The sequence below is a fragment of the Macaca nemestrina genome, chromosome 2, assembly GCF_043159975.1.
Source record: "Macaca nemestrina isolate mMacNem1 chromosome 2, mMacNem.hap1, whole genome shotgun sequence".
In the NCBI taxonomy this organism is placed as follows: Eukaryota; Metazoa; Chordata; class Mammalia; order Primates; family Cercopithecidae; genus Macaca; species Macaca nemestrina.
The window spans coordinates 87,918,678-87,934,779 of NC_092126.1; the positions used below are offsets into that span (position 1 = coordinate 87,918,678).

The 16,102-nt window shown below is 35.3% G+C and overlaps 1 protein-coding gene and 1 pseudogene across 10 annotated transcripts in view; one reads left to right on the plus strand and one right to left on the minus strand.

Moving 5' to 3' along the window:
* Positions 1–16,102, plus strand: part of LOC105489997 (N-acetylated alpha-linked acidic dipeptidase like 2) — a 1,462,458-nt gene that overhangs the window by 679,213 nt on the left and 767,143 nt on the right. The gene's annotated exons all lie outside the window — the stretch shown is intronic.
* LOC139360811 (elongation factor 1-beta pseudogene) lies at positions 142–807 on the minus strand (annotated as a pseudogene).

Sequence of the window (16,102 nt, forward strand, 5' to 3'; positions counted from 1 at the left end):
TTCAAAGGAAGTGAAATATTGTGTTATCTCTAAATAATTGTTTTCTTGCTATTTACAGATGTGAACAGGAGACTTTGAGCTGTGTTTATGTATTATTTTCTTTCAAGTTTTTATTTTAAGTGCAATGATCTGGGGTGAATTTTAGGTCTTATGGAAAGCAGCCATATCCATGGACTACACAGAATCCTCAAAAGCAGTGACCTGCTCCTCCAGTGTATCTGTTCCAACTTTATCATCTTCACTGGATTTGAAGTATTTAAATTCCATTTGCCATCATAACTAGTTTAGAGGAGCCCTAGACTAAGCCGTTTGTTTGAATGCTTCTAACACATTCCTCTAGCTTTGCCATATCTGCCACATCATCCCACTGTTTCACATCTAGCACAATTGAAAATGGCAACAAGTGGACATTTTTGGGCTTTCTTTGATTCATTCTGGGCAAGCCATTCTTCCATTAGCCTCTTTGCTGCTTCACTTTCATCCTCCTTATCAGAGCCAAGGAGATCAATATATCATCATCTTTACTACTTGTAGCTCCGCTTCCTGTAGTGTCTTCAACATTAGCAGGAGCATATTTGCCCAAAGGTTTCTTCACTCCTGGCAGGCTGGCCTTTTCTTTTCATGAGACTTGACGTGACTATACCAACACAGGGCAAGACACAAGTTCACAGGCAACGGGCCAGTGACTGCTTCCAATACTGCCACATCTGCTTATGATGGCACATAACCCTCGATGTAGCTCTTGTCTGCCAGGTAATTATTGAGCACATGGAGGCCAGCAGGGCTTTTCAGGTCTCTGAAACCCATGATGTCAGTTATATCTGAGAGTTGGGTAGCAGCAAAATGAAAGAGCGCAAATTATGGGCGCCCCTGCTAAGAGAGGGGAAAAAAAGCTAGTTTCGGTTTGTTAAAACCCAAAGACACGCAGAAAGAAAACAAACCCCAACTGTATTTAGCAAGCTCTCACAGACTCTCTTTTCAAGAGAAAGATGAAAGTGCTCATAGGCTGCCAGGGAAATCATACTTGGATTTCAATATATAAAACTCCCCTTCCTATTTCACTTATAAACATATCTGTGGAGAAAGAAAGGAAGAAAAGTTCGTAAATACAAATAGAATTTCATCCACATGTTCCTAAAGTGCTGTGATGTGATTTCTGTTTATAGACTTCACTTATAAAAAAGGTTATAGAGTGTGAGCAATCTGTCAAATATTCCACAAATGGCAAGTGCTACATTTGATGGATAGGCATTGTTTTAAATATTTTCAATTAATGCCTTTGGTATGGATAGTTCTTTAAAATTAATCTTAATTGTATGAATAGTATGTTGTGTTTAATTATTAATATTGAACATTGTTAATATTTATACAAGTAACTTTACAAATATAACTCAAAATGATCTTTAATATCTGGGCATTGAAACTAATAGCCATACTATATTAGCTATTTCACTGTGTTAGCTACAAGTTATACATAGTAGGACAAGATCTGGGACTCAGGGTGGACCACAAGCTGATTGTGAGTTTATAAAGAAATTCTTCAGACTGGGAGCAGTGGCTCACACCTGTAATCCCAGCACTTTGGGAGGCCAAGGAGGGTGGATCACCTGAGGTCGGGAGTTCGAGACCAGCCTGACCAACATGGAGAAACCCCGTCTCTACTAAAAATACAAGATTAGCCAGGCATGATGGCACATGCCTGTAATCCCAGCTACTCAGGAGGCTGAGGCAGGAGAATGGCTTGAACCCGGAAGGTGGAGGTTGCAGTGAGCCGAGATCACGCCATTGCGCTTCAGCCTGGGCAAGAAGAGCGAAACTCCATATCAAAAAAAAAAAAATCTTCAAAAAGGCATAATATTTTGGAAATTATATAAAGACATAGTAATGCAGTCATCCATTTTTCTTTCTTTTCTTAAAAAAATTGGAATAGGAGGTATTTAAGAGTAGAGCAGGGCAACAACCTCATTAAAATGCCAGAAAATATTACCAATGAGAAAAGCCTAAATAAATTGGAATTAGTTCATGTGCAGATGAAAAAGCTAATGGTCTTTCACAAGTCAATAATAATTTTAAGCAGCAAGGAAAGCATGTTATAAGCAGAAATCTGATCAGCTGGTTTTATTATTCAGTGAAAATAAAGTAAGAGAAAATAAATCTACACTGGAATTTTAAACGGAAATATTATGTTTATTACATCTGTTGCTGTTACATGTGCTGTATGTTTTCCTGTTTACAGTCTTCATTCACAGACACTTCCAATGTACAACTTTATAGCCTTCTGCTAGGGCTGGCTAAAGCGATGGCAAAAGAAAACAAGTACTCTAGACTGTTCCATGGATGGGGAGGGAGAATGTAAGTGGAAAGAAGGATATAGCAGTGCCCAAATTTGAATAAAAAATATCTAAACTTTAGATATTCCTTTCCTCAGTCTTAGGAAACTTAGATTATTTCTCTTGTCTTCCATTCATTTTCCAAATATAAGGAATAAAATCAGTTATTTAGTTTCACCTGCTCACTTGCACAAATATATATATAGTTTTATACACCACAAAATTGTATATTGTAGTAAACCCATGAGCTTGTGCCCATGTAATTTTGCCTGTATTAGCCATTCCTAAGTTGTACCAATGAAAGCCTTGCATTAAAGGAGATATATAGATGCACTTGGGTAAATATAGAAGTCTCCAACTGGATTAAAACAGATGGTATTTAACCACAACTGGAACTCATACATTATGGTAGCAGGAAAACTGGATCACAGGTGCAAGGGAAGCCCAGAAGTTTCTTGGTAAGTTTAAGAAAGAAAAGGGGGGAAAGGAGTCTTTATTTTCTTCTATTTAACATGAACAAAACCCATTTAATTACTGTTAGAACAGTGGAAGGAGACGATGTGTTACCGTTGAATGAAGAGAGGATAAAGGTCTAGTGCTTTGAATCTTTTCTAATTTAGCATTATTATTTGGGTGAGGTAATAGAGACAGCAACTTAATCTTGAAGGAAAACTGCAGGAGCTTATTTTGGTTAAACAATGTACTTTTGCCATCCTGACAGGATTATTGATAGAGAAAAAAACTCAAGGTCACAGGCCTTGATATTTTCCTCATTCTACGGTAAACTTGTTTTTGGAGATTGTTGGCTCAGCTAGTTCTTTGCTAGATGCTGCGAAGATAAATTTGAACTTGGGCTTGTGACACCACTTAACTTGTAATAATGATTGTTATCAGTGCCTCTCCATCCTGTTTGTAGGGCAGGAAGTTTGGCTATGTGTGTGGTTGTTTTTCCAACTGTGAATGACATTGGAAATCCCCAGCTATTTCTTCCAAAGTGGTGGTTAGGAATTACTACTATCATTGAACTATAAATGCACTTATATTATTTAGGTCAAGAAAATGCTATTGATCCATTTGTCTCTAACTATAACGGGGCTAATTTTTTCATTTGATTTTATAAACTTAATCTTAACCAATCATTTAGCAAGAACCATTTAACTATCATATATATGTTTTAATCTGTTTTGGTTTGTGAAAATCCAAAGACACGCGGAAAGAAAACAAACCCTAACTTGTATTTAGCAAGCTCTCACAGACTCTCTTTTCAAGAGAGAGATGAAAGTGCTCATAGGCTGCCAGGGAAACCATGCTTGAATTTCAATATATTAAACTCCCCTTCCTATTTCACTTGTAAGTATATCTGTGGAGGAAGAGCTGAAGAAACTTTGGTTTATTTAATAAAGAATTTTTTTACTTGGAAACTCTGTGATAAAAATGTATTTCATACTTAACATATTTTTTCTACGCATATTTTTGTAAAATGGAGCTGCCTATGTTTTTTGTTTGTGAAAACAATATAAGTATACAGTTTTGAGAAAGTCAACTAGTAGGTAAAAGTTCAGGAAAAGGAGATAAAATAATTATAATGCAAAGGTAAACAGTCTGTTCACCTTTAAGTGACAGCTGAATTATTGCAATGTCACAGAGTAACTCAGCAGGATTTAGGATTATGAAAACATTTGTATCACTTATTAATTAAAAAGCATTTAAAAATTAAACAACTGATTTGATAAATATGAATGTAGCTGCCTAATATAGATAATATTTAAGCGTTATTGTTAACTGCTAAAAAGCTTGAGGAACAAATACTTCAAAAAATAGACTGGGCCAGGTGCAATGGTTCATGCCTGTAATCTCAACACTTTAGGAGGCAGAGTAAAATAAAAATAAACAGCCTGTTTTTGAGATACAGTCTTGTTCTGTCACCCAGACTGGAATGCAGTATTGTGATCACAGCTCACTGCAGCCTCCACCTTCTGGGCCCAAGCAATCCTCTTGCCTTAGCCTCTCCAGTTGTTGAGGCCACAGGAATATACCACTATGCCCCCATTATTTTTTTTTTCACTTTTATTTTTTATAGAGATGGATCTCCCTACATTCCCCAGGCTAGTCTCAAACTCTTGGGCTAAACCAGTGCTCCTGCCTCTGCCTCCTACAGTGCTGAGATGACAGGCATGAACCATTGAACCCGGCCCAGTCTGTTTTTTGAAGGATTTGTTTCTCAAGCTTTTTAGCAGTTTAAAATAGCACTTTAAGATTATCTATATTAGGCAACTACATTCATATTTATCAAATCAGAAGTTTAATTTTTAAATACTATTTAACTAATAAGTGATACAAATATTTTCATAATCCTAAATCCTGCTGAGTTATTCTGTGATATTGCAATAATTCAGCTGTCACTTAATAGTCAAAATTCCGTGATGGGTAAAGCAATGTGAAGTTCAGAAATCCTGTATACCCGGGAACCAGGTCCATCCCAGGAATTTATTCTAGGTCTCTTCAACCTGTCGTCTAGATCTTACATAGGCTCTCTTTAGAGGCAGGAATCAAAAGCAAATCAGTTTATGAAGTTGTATTGTGAAGATGGTGATATTGTTTGGGTTAGGATAGAGATTTGCCATGAAGAAAATAGATGAATCTTGGGGAAAAGAAGAAAAAAACAACAACAAAACCACCAAGACAACAGGTTCAAACAATGTAGTTTCTTAAGAAATCAAGTGATGATGCTCATTTCTCTAAGGTCAAAGTCCAGGATATGTTACTTATTTGGGATTGTATCAGTCAGGAAGCAGATCGTATACTCAAGTGGAGTAAAGATGTAGGCAAGTTTAGGCAAAGTGCCTCAGGGCTAGCAACCAGGGAGCCTTGACTGCCCTCTCCCTAAAGGGGAAGTGGCAGATGCAACAGTCTGAAAGGAGAGAGGTAGAAGACATTGCTGGAGTAGCTGTGGCCTTGAGTAAGGGACAGGGTCAACTTGCTGTGACTTATCAGGGAGGAAGCTTGGGGAACACACACTCTGACCTCACTCTCCTCCTGACCAGTTATCTCCAACTCTTGCCCCCCTTCGTTGGCCAAATCCAACTAGCAGCCAGAGAGAAAGTAATCTTATTAGCTCAAGTGATCTCATTAGCTCAAGTGATCTAATTAGCTCATACTTATTAGCTTCTCTGGGAACAAAGCAGCCTGAAGAAGGGTGGAGCTGATCTGGAGGGGCCAATGAAAACTCTCTGCATAGAAATCCTTCCTGGTGGAGCTGTTGGTAAAACTCCAACTAAATCGGCTTGGCTTTAAGTAGAAGGAAGCTTTTTTTGTTACCTTAAGATATGATTTAATAATACTTAGTTTGAAAAGTACTTCATCTAATCACTTATTGATTTAAAAATTCATTTTCAACAATTAAATATGTTAATAATATATCAGAGTAAAATATGAGAAGAAAATTGTAAATCTTCTAACCAACATTTAAAAAGAAGGAAGAGTCACTATGAAGGCAGCTAGGAGACCTGGAAATTCAATTGCCTTTGACGTCAGAGCTGAGTTTGAATCCCGGACGGGACATTACTATTGAGACTTTATGTAATTTACTTACGTGGGCACTGTGCTGCGTGATGGACCCACAGGTAGGAGATGCTTAACAACCTAGTGTTTCTATTGTTATCAAGACTCCCTTGCTGAAGTCTTACTATAAATCACTGGGAAAACAAATGATACTTATTTTAGTATGCTGCAGAGCTTTGTAACCTTGCTCTAAAACTGTTAATGCCTGTTATTAGATTCTTTCAGAGTAAAAAACAAAATGAGCTGATTCTACATAGAGTTTGCAAGGGGATAGTCTTTATTAGATAGTTATAACCAGAATTAATGATCTCGTTAAACCATGTCAAAAGACATACAAGGTACAGTGATCCCAGTTTAAATGGATGATTTCCTAGCAGTCCCATCCCTGTCACCAGTGAAGAGAACCAAGCCTGTGTAATTCAAGTCATTTTAGACACATGTTTATGTTTGAAACAAGGAATGTTAGAGCAGATGTCAGAATACCGTTTTCAACATATGGTAAGCTCTTCCTTTGCAGCTGGCTGCAATCCTTGTCAAAGGTCATCGAGAAAAAAAAAAGACAGAGAGTCAGAAGTCACTATGAGCTTTAAAAGCACATTCAGGAAACTGCACCGTTATAAACCGTTTTCACTGAACCAGAGAAAAACCTAGCCCTTTTATCAATAATGTAGAGTGAACTGAAAGCTGATTTTGAATTTAGGTATGTAAGTTTCCATGTAGCTGTGAGCAAGAGAGAAATAGAGAATTGAATTAAGAAGGTCAGAGACCCTCTCACATAATGGTATTTGCTCTATTCTTATTGCTATCAAGCTCCAGGTACAAGTGAACGGATATATAACAGGGACCAGTGTAACAGAATGCACGTTGAGATTCAACCAGTTAGCCCCTTCAGTGTCTGTATTCACTGCACTTCAGAGAACAAGTGGAAATCCTGAAATGTAGCCACCCTGCAATCACTGAAACAGGATGACTATTCCACCACTGTCCAGGACTAGGTGTGTGAAAGGAGAGGTTGATGAGAGGATATCCACATTTCAGGGAAAGACACAAATTATAGTAACCACAAACAGAAAATGACATTGCACTCACTATGAGGACAGAAATAGTTAGATTACCTGTCACCTTCTCTGAGGAGCCTTTCCTAACCCTCCAAGCCTGGGTTGGGCAGCTTTCTCAAGTGCTGCTGGACCTCCGTAACACTATCATGTAATGCTGTATGTAGTTGCTTAAATAAATTGCATACCAAACTGGAAGTTCCATGAGGGCAGGGACTGTCTCTTCAGTGCTCTATCCAGCACCTTGCACTGAGACTGCAACAAAGTAGATGCTCAGTACCTGCTTTTTCAGCAGCAGAAACAACCAAAAGTGCTTATAACTGTAAAAGAGGGAAAACCCTTGTGGCTGTTATATGACTGCCCTTTTACCCTGAATGACTTATGGTGAGATGGGATTGTTTCTTGGTTAGTTTGGGTGCTTTTCCTGAATATATTGTTAATAAATTCTTGTTCAAAAAACAAACTCTTGCATTTAGAGTTTAATCTGACAGGAAGGAAGAATATTCACTCTGGATTATCCTTAATGCTTGCCCCTATCCAAGACCTTGTCAGGCTTTTCAGTATCTGGCTGCAATCATCCAAAAACAAATGAGATGTCTCTTGTGAACACACATGTAGGCAATCTAGTATTTGCCCACAACAGAGACAACAGCTTTCCTGGTACCCATGTTGTCATCTAACCAAGAATCAATAAATTAAAAGGAAATTTGGAGGGATCCTGTAAATCTTTGTAAATGTCAAGGCCTATCTAATTATTTCCCTTTTGATTTTTAAAGTTAATTGCCTAAGCACTCAATACTAAATCCTCAGTTTGCTAAAAGAAGGTTGTGGATTCCTATTTTTGATCAAGATAGAGATATGCTGAGTTTTCTTACCTGTAAAATGGATCGCTTAAAGAGTTAAATATAAGACCTCAAACTATAAAAATCCTAGAAGAAAACATAGGAAACACCATTCTGGACATGGGCCTTGGAAAAGAATTTATGACTAGGTTCTCAAAAGCAATTTCAACAAAAACAAAAATTGACTAGTGGGACCTAATTAAACTGAAGAGCTTTGGCACAGCAAAAGAAGCTATTAGCAGAGTAATGAGACAGCCTACAGAATGGGAGAATATATTTGCAAACTATGCATCCAACACAGGAGTAATATCTAGATTTCATAAGAAACTTAACAAGCAAACTTAACAAAAAATAGACATTAAAAGGTTGGCAAAGGACACAGACACTCCTCAAAACAAGACATACCAGAGGCCTACAAACATATGAAAAAAATGCTCAACATCACTGATTATCAGAGAAATGTAAAATAAAACCACAATAAGATACCATCTCACATTAGTCAGAATGGTTATTATTAAAAAGACAAAAAATAACAGATGTTGCAGGACTGCAGAGAAAAAGGAATGCTTATGCACTGTTGGTGGGAATGTAAATTAGTTTAGTTACAGTGGAAAGCATTCTGGAGATGTCTCATAGAACTAAAAACAGAACTACCATTTGACCCAGCAATCTCTACTAGGTATATATCCAAAGGAAAGTACATTATTATACCAAAAAGACACAGCAACTCGTATGTTCATCACAGCACCATTCAAAATAGCAAGGACATGGAATCCACCCATGTGTCTATCAATGGTAGATAGGATAAAGAAAATGTGGTATATATACACCATGAAATACAATGCAGCTAAAAAAATAATGAAATGAAGTATTTGAAACAACATGAATGAAGCTGGAGGTCATAATCCTAAGTGAATTAACATAGGAATAGAAAACCATATACCACATGTCCTCATTTATAAGTGGGAGCTAAACATTGGGTACTCCTGGACATAAAGATGGAAATGATGGACACTAGGAACTACTACAGCGGCGGGAAAGGGAGGTGGGGCAAAGGCTGAAAAACTACCTTTTGGGTATTGTGTTCACTACCTGGGTGATGGGATCTTTCAAACCTGAAAACCTTAGCATCATGCAATATACCTATGTAACAAACTATGTACCCCTGAATGTAAAATGAAAGTTGAGCTTGTAAAACAATAGAATAAAAATGTGTTTTTACACTTCTTACTCCTCACAGCAATGGATGATTTTTAAAAGTTATATTTGGACATCATTTGAAATAATTTAAAAATTATAGAAATAAAGGGTAATATGAGAGAAGAAATTTCAGAACTTTCTAAAGTATATGAATAATATTCAAAGACTCAAGAGAAATAAAAACAAAACAAAACATTGAATGTAGTGATAGACCACATCAAAAGAAAGGCATTTGTGAACGTTTTGAGAGAGAAGGAGATTCTTCCATTCAGTGTTATCTCTCCCAAACTTGGGAGGATGTCTCTTGGGGTTCTCTGTGACTGAAGATGAGCTCAGAGTTTAACTTAGTTCTTGCTGTCAAGTTCACTTGGTAATAAAGTGAAAAATTTAGCATCAAAGACAACAAACTCTGGTAGTGAAAATGAAAATGAAAACTTATGAAGAAAATAGTCCTGGAGATAAGATTTATAATTTCTTCGTTTGTAAACATTGGTCTAGTTATATTTTAACTCAATGAATAACCATCTGGGACGCAGAAAATTTGCAATCAGAATACCTTTGAAAAAGTATGCACTTGGTATCTTCCATGGAAAATTCAATTGGGAGCTTGGGCTCCTCTAAAATGGATCAACCATTAAGAAAATTGCCAGCAATTATATGTTGGTTAAATTCCCTATATACCACTTATGTTTTAATTGTTTGGGGGAGGAGAGATTTCCAAAAACTGTATTTTAAAAAAATCTTAAATCCATCAGTTTTCAAAATACTGTCTTAGACATTTTATGTAATTCTCTGCAAAAGTATAAATTTGTATTATTAGGATTCAAACACAGAATTATTAGACCTTGTGGTGATTCAGTGAAATAAGAAATTTTAAGACACTATTAGGTTAGCTTTTATTGCATATAATGAGAATCTCCTAGATGATGTAGAAATCATTAAAAATTAATTGTATAACTTCTGGACTTGTCTCAAAGTGTCTTGAACTGATAAGCCTTCCTAATCTTCTAGTATTGCTTCAGCTCATTGATGAAGTAAAGTGGCTGGCTTTTAAAAATTGATAACCTTATTATAATTGCTAAAGTGCAGCACATTCTGTTTGCCTAAGGTGTTTGAATGAGTCACTACCCATCAAAGGAAAATTATGCTATGGTGCAGTGAATCCCAACATGTCAAATATGCAGATACTTTTTAGTAGACATATTATTTTAGTTGACCTTTTACTGTTTGTTGATTGAGAAAGCATGGTGAATTACTTTGAACGAATTGCTTTGGTATGAATTCAGTACCAGTTTAAAGTAAATACATATGTATTAATATATCACTAATATTTATTTAAAAAATAAAAGCACATAGTATATGTATTAATAGTATAACATATATTATGTATGTGAGTGAATAATTTCTGCAGTAACTGTGCTTTCCTATGTTTGCGAATTTGTCGACCTATTGCTCTAGACCCTTTTGAAGATATACAATCTCAGTATTATAAAATAGATGTCATCCAAGAAGATGTTCTATTAGTAGGTTGAAGATGTGTCTAAAAACGGTGAGCTTCCTGTACTGAGGACTTAGCTGGCTTCTCTTGATGTTACAACAGTACTAGAAAGAAGCCTCTTAGGTCACTTGTGTGCCAGTTAGTGCACTGCAGAGGCAAGCACAAACACACACAAACACCGACTCACTTTCTAGGTAAGTGCGAGTGTCTCCTAAAGTTCTCAGTCAATAAATAACACATACCAATTAATGCCACAAAGCGAGTCTGACTTGTTTTAGTGTAAACAATATTTTTCAGCTCTGTTTTTATTTCTGACTATGCTAAGGTATTTTAAATATGTGCTATTATAGGTCATGTATTCCTTTACACAAATTTTTGGAAACATAGCCTTATCATTGGATTCTCAAAGGCTACTTTACGAAGTTGTCTCCATTTGCTTCTATTAAATTATAAGTTAATATGGAAGTCATTCTTTTTTTGTTATGTCAGTTGTGTGCAGTTGTGTTCATATATTTATATATTTACAGGTATTACCCTTACATACCTTTGGGAGAGAGTAACACATTTGTAACACTCCTGTATAAAATGTTATATTAAAACATGTCATCTCATGCTGAACATGCTTGAAAGGTTTGGTGTGTGAGATTGTGTACCTTCCCTAATTAATTGGTTGTATCAGTTGACTGCGGAATGTTATCAGGTCAAATGGACCCAGCCACCAATGCCTTGTGGCAAAACAGGTTAGGGTATTTGTTTGAAGGAAATTATATTGTAAAACATTTGAAAGAAAAATGAGAGAAGCAGAAACAAAAGGATGATAAAGAAAAATCATAGGCAAATTTGAGCAATGAAACACATGAAAAGAGATTAAATAACTAGTTATTTAATTCCCTAGTGACTTCTTAAGTCTGGTCCTCACCAGAGTTTCAGTATTAACTTTCTGGCATTTTTTCATATCAACTGCTATGTTTTCAACTGTATGGTGTGGCAGTCACATATTCTGTCTTTTCTAGGATTGTTTCCAATTCACATATTCTTTTTTCCCTATAAGCATATTTGACCTTATCAGAATATGTGTACATTTTGTAGTTCAGAAAATATGGTCACAGTGTAAAACCCAGAATATCAAAATAAGCTCTAGAGTTTGCCATGGAGTCTTTACATTAGTTGCCATTCGGGACTGTGGAAAGAATTCTACAATCTTGACACAAAAAAGGACAGGCTGGTGTTGTGATTAGGAACTGGGGAGTCATGTATCCTGAATTCGCATATTTATCCTGCCATAGGCAAGTGACATAACCTTTCAAAATCTTAGTTTCTTTATCTGAAAATGGGTTTCATTAAATAACCACTTTCAGAAGGTTTTATTTAGATTTAAAGTCATGATGTAAATTCTCAATAAAAGTTAGTTGTATAACAACATTTTATAGTTATCATCTTTTTTTAAAATTAGACACCAAATATTTGAATATGAACATTTGAGGACATGTGAAATTATCTAAGCAAGTCTAAAATGAAAAGAATCATACTTTAAATATGTTTGGCAAGAATTTTATACCTTCTCTTTATTCTATATCATTATATGAGTTACCTTTGCAATTTAAAATGGATTGTGGCTTATCCATCTCGAGCAGACATTGCTACCAGACTTCTCATTGTTACATGTATTGTTAAGAGGTCTCCAATTACTTTTGTTTCTACTGATTATAACTATATCCTAGGTTAATTACTGAAAATTGGAAAAGTTAATAAATATTTAAAGAGGCAAAAAAGTCACTCTGCTTTTTTATGAATAATTGCAATGAAAATTTGTATGTATGCAATTTTGTTCTATTTTCTTTTAATTTCTTAGGCTAGATTATAGAAATGAACTATAAATATAGACATTTTAAGAACTTTGGTGTGTGTTCCTAAAGTGTTGTGCCCATTCATACTCAGTGTTTAGAGAGTGCCAGCCTTGTCACAAATTTGTTGGCAGTCAGTGATGTTTTAAAATATCATAAAGGAATTCTTAGGTCAAATGTATAAATTGAATACCACAATTGCCTTCTGTCCTCAGTTATTAATGAGACATTATTTGATAGTGATTCTTTTTCCAATGCTAATATCAGATTTGTTTGTTTTATATCTGAAAGGGTTAAACAGGATCAAAGTTTATATTGTTTGTTATTAGAGTTGCCTCGAAAAATTTTTATTTGGTCCTGTAACAAAGAAGTGATTGCAAAAGTGGTGATCTTACAACTTTGAGATCAGTTGTGGGAATACAGAGCAGCTCTATATTTCTCTTCTAAATCATCATCCTAAGTTATGTAGAAAGTAGTCATGTAGACAGTGTAATTCAATAGCTCCAAAGAGAGGTTACCACGGTTACCTGGAACATCAGACAGGAGGTTTGTTCCTAGGCTCATTGTACTAATACAATTACTTGTCTGAATTGAAGTGAAAATGTTCGAGTGTTATTTTTTTAACCTTGTTACTGGCATGAATTATATTTCCATTTTTTCTGAAGTATTGTGAAGAATGTATTGCAAATCAGTTCTACAGTTTTATGTCAGCTAAATCCTTTGCAACATGCGTGACCTACAGCTAAATTTTGGCGTTTGTGTTCAGTGTTACTCAAGAGAGGAATGGAATAGAAACTAATGGTTATTGTGGTGCTGAATACTCATTATTTTATTATTAGTTTGATATATTCCTTATAAAAGACAGTAATTTGAATGGAATGACAGTCATAAAAAGAAAACCTCAGTTAGGACTTCTTTCACCACTTATTTAAAACTGCAAGGCCCCTCCCCTACCATTTGCACCCCTCTTCCTATCCAGACATTTTCTTTCCATGCACCATCTCACACACTGTACATATTAAATTTTCCTGTTTGTTTGTTTTTTGTTTCTCTCATTCTACTAGAAGTGAGTTCCATAAGGGTGGGGATTTTAGCTTTTTTTCACTGCTCTACTCCCCATGTCTAGAAGTGACTGGCAGCACATAGTAGGTTCTCAGAAGCTGTTAAAGTAATGAATGAATGTACCAAAAATTATGTTTCTAGAAAAATGCATCGAAGGACAAGATGAAGCAGATATGATTAGATTTTTTAGAATAATTATTAACCTGTGTTTAACTTTTGACTCGCATATCTCAGATATAGCAATCTAACATAATGGTAATCAAAAGCTATTCACATGTGAGGATATATTTGTTGATATGTAAGGTATTTTAGTTCAGATTTACTTTATTTATCAAAAATATTCTCAAAGCCAAATTTTTAATAGCTGGTAAATATAAGACATTGAAGTTAAGAAAATATAGCATTCTGGGTACTACTGTTTTGTATTTCCTCCTTTTATTCAATAATTTAAATTGTTGGTACTGAATTTTTTGAAATAAATACATTAACTTTCCAGTCTTTGCAACTGGAGTACATCAAGTATTATTTATTCAAAGAAATTGTGGTTTGAACCTTCCCTAGATATTTGACTATATTAGGGAGTTACTGTTAATTATTTTAGGCGGATAATAACATTATAGGTATATTAAAAAATAGTCTTTATCTTTTAAAATTACATACTGAAATAACTATACATAAAATGATATGTCTGAGGGTTTGTTTTTTGGTTTTTTTTTTTTTTTTTTTCAGTCTGAGGGGAGAGTGGATGGGAATGTGCATGGGAGTAGACTGATGATCAGTGGTGCTAGGGATGAGTACCAGGGGTGAATTGTTTATATATTATTCTTTCTACTATTATGTTAATTAAGTATTCTTCATAATAAGAGAAAAAGGAAGAGTAAGAAGAGGAAGAGCAGAGAAGGAGGAGGAGGAGGAGGAGGAGGAGGAGAGTAGAAAAGTAAAAGAAGACAAAAATATTTATGAAAAAATAAAGTAGGTATTAGAGAGATATGTAAGCAATTCCATATAAAACAATGGACGAGACAGGGACAGTTAACATCATTGAATACTAATATATGCCAAGTACTGTTCTACCTCCTGTAATCTTAGCAATAACCCTATGAGCTGGGTTTTATTATTACCACCATTTTTCAGATGAGAAAATTGAATTTCAGAGTGGCTAAGCAACTTGTCCAAAATATAAGTGGTGAAGCTGCCAAACTGTCACTGAACCTAAGACACCACTGTAAGGTATGCTATTATTTTGTCTCTAAGAGAGAGAAACTTAGAATTTTTATTTTATGCTTATTATAAGATCTCTTTCAGTCTGCTTTATTGTTATATATCACTCTTGTTTATATACAAAAAGGAAAATACAAAGTAAATTAAGCTCTTTCTAAAACATTCTTCATCCAGAGGCTGACTCATTCAAATCTTTTTGACTCAGAGTTATTAATGCCTGCATTTCTCCATGTAATGTCACCCTCTGTGCTATTAATGAAATAGTGATGCAATGTTCATAAAACAATGCTTCATTTTAGTCTGTGGGACTTTCTTCAAGCCAGTGATGCCGATTCTGCAAGTTTTGATGCTAACCATTTTCTGAACTTACCAAAAGATATCAAATGGAATGTTTTCAACAACAAACAGGACTCCTCATTCTTCCTAAAATGATCCTAAAATGGTTCAATAACTCAAAACCTGAGGGACGAAAGTTGTCTAGTCAGTCCCAGAATAACAACCAAGTTAACACATGCACAAACAAGTAAAATTGTGTCACAACTGACATCTGAATTGTGATAACTGTTAAAAACTCACTGTGAACATACAGATATTAAAATAGAAAAAAAAGTTTAAAAATAGATAAGATAAATTGATTAGCTGGGTAGTAGGTACACAGGTGCTAACTAGTGTGTATAAGATATGTCATAACAGGCCAGGCATAGTGAATGGTTCACACCTCTAATCCCAGTACTTTGGGAGGCCGAGGTAGGGGGATCACTTGAGGCCAGGAGTTTAAGACCAGCCTGGGCAACATGGTGAAATTCTGTCTCTACTAAAGATACAAAAATTAACCAGGTGTGATGCTGCATGCCTGTAATCTCGGCTACTTGGGAAGCTGAGGCACAAGAATAGATTGAGCCTTAGAGTTGGAAGTTGCAATGAGCTGAGATAGTACCACTGTACTCCATCCCAGGTGACAGGTGACAGGGACTCTGTCTCAAAACAATGAAAATGAAAAATGTCATAACAAAAGATTAGATGAGATGTGAAAGATATGTCGAGTCTTGCTTCTGCCAAACCCTGTATTTCATGCTATTTTTTTTTTCTTTATTCTAGAGAAGAATGGGTATCTAAAGACAGTTCTTAAAAGGGGCAGAGACAAAACCAAATATGCTCAATTTTAAAATATAACTCTGATAGCAATGTGTAATATAGACTACTTCTGGCTGGACACAACATTAAGAACTAAGAAAAACACAGAAAGAACGAAACAAAAGGGGAAGCTGGTTGGCTATCAACAGTGGGACTGGGAAAATGACAACCTCCACTAATATTTCATGAATAAATATGGACATATCTTGACTTGTTACTTACCTCAACTTTCTAGAAGTCAAATGTATAAAACATTGTTAAATCTCAATGTGTTTTGATATCTAAATATAATGATAATTCTGTTTATTTTAGAGTTTCTGGTTATACGTTGGAATGTAGTCCAATATCTAGATAT